The sequence below is a fragment of the Pteropus medius genome, unplaced genomic scaffold (assembly GCF_902729225.1).
Source record: "Pteropus medius unplaced genomic scaffold, Ma_sr-lr_union100, whole genome shotgun sequence".
NCBI lineage: Eukaryota > Metazoa > Chordata > Mammalia > Chiroptera > Pteropodidae > Pteropus > Pteropus medius.
In genome coordinates, this window is record NW_024342257.1 from 6716325 (window position 1) to 6720341 (window position 4017).

Here is a 4017-nt window from a genome sequence, read left to right on the forward strand (position 1 = left end):
AATGAGCAAAGAATTCAGAATATGCCTATGCTGATTTTTCTGTTCTCAACCAATTTAATAAGTCGATGTATGTCAAACATTTATTTGTTAAACTTGGAAAATACAAGTGATGATGTATGTTTTATTTGAAAAGTTTAGGAAAGTCCTATATGCTACGTAACATTGAAGTGATGCCTATCTAAGGAATGTCAAAGCCATCTGCAAATGAAAAGATTTTCTTATATGAGTCATTCTTAAAGGTTATGAAAATCTGTTATTATATATTTTTAAATACTTTTGCCAGCTAATGAACAATAAAATTCAGGCTATAAAAAGTTACTGAAAATGAATTACCTAAGCCAATGCTTATATATACTGTGCAAACTTATTTTTCAAAATTATCAAATTGAGAATGGTTAATTAAATCCTGCTTCCACCCCCTCCCCCTGCAACATTTTTGGCCTATAGGCTCATTCTCTTTAGTTCTCATTTAACCCATTTCCCATTTCCCTGAGAATACTCACCGGCAGTGCTTGTGGCTGCAGTATTTACCCAGAGATAATTCGTGGATTTCATTCCTAACCTTACCCCTAAAGTTTGCCATTAAAGATCTCGCTTTTATTATTATTTTTGCATCGCTCTAGCATATTAATGGTCTTTAGAAACAAATGACATCATTCTATTTATAGAATTCTGTTTTTAGTAGTGGTATTTCCATTTACAAAATATAGTAATTCTCAATCACTGAAAATGTCAAATCTTAGAAAACATAGCATTCCTACACATGATGTTAACATTGTTCTCGAAGTTGTTAGCTGAAGATTCATTTGATAAATCCAATTTTTGTATACATCTGTTAGATTAGAATTAGAGACAAATTCTGTTTAGAAAAATTTCTAACAAAAACAATTTATATATTTTATTTTCACATTGCAAACCAGTCAGAGTTGCTTCAGCCTCAAAGAGCGTGTTTATGTAAAATTAAATTAACGCTGGCAATGAGCTGCACTTTTTTTTACTAAAGGGGGAATGGGTTAAAAAGATAAGAAAAATTACATATGATAAATTCAAGGCAATTTTATATAATTGATCTAGAGTCAAATACTAGATGATATTTGGGAAGTAAAAAGTATTCTTTCTTGTTCTTTTTGTTGATTCTGCTTCATGATCCCTTGAAGACGACTTTCTAAAATTAAAACCTAGGTGATATTAAGTAATTATATAGAGTTTAAAATCTTATTTGCTGAAATGTTAAGCCATGACAAAAAAATAATATGAAGTTAAATTAAGAAATTCAACGAAGTTGAAGGCATTCGATAACATGTTTTATCTTTTTGGGATTATCAGGGAATAAAGAAATATGGACAAAATAATACAAAATAATAATTCTCCTAATCCAGTCTGCTGTCCATACTCTTCCAAATTTTGTCTTTTGGTATCTTATTTCAATATTATGTAAGTGGTCACAATCCGAAGTAATCTCTAGGACAATACAAGAGGTAAATTATTTTAATTATCGCAACCCATTTGGTGTTATTACCTTTAGAGGTGTGATCCTAGAAACATTCCCTTTTCCTTCTTCATTTTTGACCATTCATAACCCCAGTTTAATTATGTAAATGGCATTAATCTATCATTGCACCTAAGAAGCCCAAAGGATGACTAGATTATATATTTATGCACAATCTGATATTCTTTGAAAGTCCAGGTTTCTCCCATGAATTTTGTTATCATAAAAATACAAATTGTTTAAAATGCTTCAAGAATTGATTATTTATCTATATTTTAATAAGCTTTTTTAATTTTTCAATTATAGTTGGCATACAATATTATATTAGTTAGAGGTGTAGAACATAGTGATTAGACATTTATATAACTTATGAAATGATCACCCTGATAAATCTAGTACCCATCTGACACCATACATAGTTATTACAATATTATTGATTATACACCTTATGCTATACTTTACTTCCCCATGACTATTCTGTAATTACTAACTTGTACTTCTTAATCCCTTCCCCAATTTCACCTAACCCCAGCTCCCTCTCATCTGGTAACCATCAAAATGTTCTCTGTATATCTATGAGTTCATTTCTGATTTGTATGTTCTTTTATTTTTGTTTTCTTTAGATCCACATGTAAGTGAAATCATATAGCATGTGTCTTTGTCTGACTTACTCCACTCAGCATGATATCCTTTAAGACTACCCATGTTGGCAAGGTGTCATTCTTTTTGTGGCTGAGTAATATTCCATTGTATATATGTACCACCTTTTTATCCATTCACCCATTGATGGACACCCAGGATGGATTCATATCTTGGCTATTGAAAATAATGCTGCAATGAATGTATGAACGCCCATGTCCATTCAAAGCAGAATTTTGAGTTTCTTTAGATAAATACCCAGAAGTGAGATTATTGGGTCCTTTTTTTGTCTCTTGTTATAGTCTTTGTTTTAAAGTCTGTTTTGTTCATTAGAAGTATTGCTATCCCAGTTTTTATTTGTTTCCATTTTCATAAAATCTTTACTTTCATTCTATGTGTGTCTTTCAATCTGAAGTGAAATCTCTTGTAGGCAGAACATGCAAGGGTCTTGTAGGCAGCATTTGCAAGAATCTTGTTTTCTTATCCATCCAAGTCACCCTGTCTTTGGAACATTTAACATTTACATTTCAAGTAATTGGTGAGAGATATGTAATTATTGCCATTGTATTGTTCATATTTTTTTATTTTTCTTCCTCTTCTTCTTAAAGAAGTCACTCTAAGATTTCTTGTAATACTGGTTTGGTGTTGAACTCCTTTAGCTTTTTTTTGTCTGATAAGCTCTTTATCTGTCCTTCAATTATAAATGATAGCTTTTCTGGGTAGAGTAATCTTGGTTGTAGTTTCTTGCTTTTCATCACTTTAAATGTTTCATGCCAATCCCTTCTGGCCTGCAAAGTTTCTGTTGAGAAATAAGCTGACAGTCTGATGGGAGCTCCCATGTAGGTAAATAACTACTTTTCTATTGCTGCTTTTATGATTCTCTCTTGTCTTTCAACTTTGGCATTTTAATTAAGATGTGTCTTAGTGTGGGCCTCCTTGGGTTCATCGGTTTTGAGACTCTTTGCTTCCTAGGTTTATATGTCTATTTCTTTCGCCAGGCTAGGAAAGTTTTCCATTATTTCTTAAAATAGGTTTTCAATTTATTGTTCTCTGTCTTCTCCTTTCGGTCCCCCTGTGATGCGAATGTTAGTAAACTTGTTGTCCCAGAGGCTTCTTAAACTATCCTTATTTTTTTTTTGATGTTTCAATGAAGTGCTTTCTGCTACTTTCTTTTCTAAATCACTGATTCAGTCCTCTCCTTCATCTAATCTACTGTATTCTTCAAGTCACTTATTGTAATCTTCATTTCTGACTGTTCTTTTTTGTTTTCTATCGCCATTTTTATATTTTCTGTCTTTGTTAAATGTCTGAGTTCATCTACTCTTCCTCTAAGTTCATTGAGCATCCTTACTTAAAACCAGTGTCTTGAACTCTGAATCTGGTAGATTGTTTGTCTTCATTTTGTTGAGTCTTTTTTCAGGAGCTTTCTTCTTTTCTTTCATTTAAAACATGTTTCCTTACCTCCTCATTGTGGCTTCTTCCTTGTGTTTATTTCTACATATTAGGTAGAGCTGCTGTTTCCTGATCTTGGTAGAGTTCCCTTATGCAGTGTTCTGTGAAACTCAGTGGCACAATCTCCTTGTTCAACTGATCTGGGTACTCTAGGTATGTTCCTTATGTGGGTTGTGTGTGCTCTCTTGTTGTAGTTGAGCCTTGGTTGTTTGCACATCAGTTGGAGGGAATGGTCCTCAGGCTGATTGGTTGTAAGGACGGGCCTTAACTACAGCGGAGAAGCTGTTCTGCAGGGGCTGACCCTACAGAACAGGATTTGTTTTATCTGGGCTCTGGTGCCTGCCAAGTCTGCCTTTTGGGTGTGTTGTCCTTGGATGAGGCCCCGGGTTTTGTTCCAGTTCTGTCTGAAACAGGCCACCAGGCATGTGAGCCCCGGG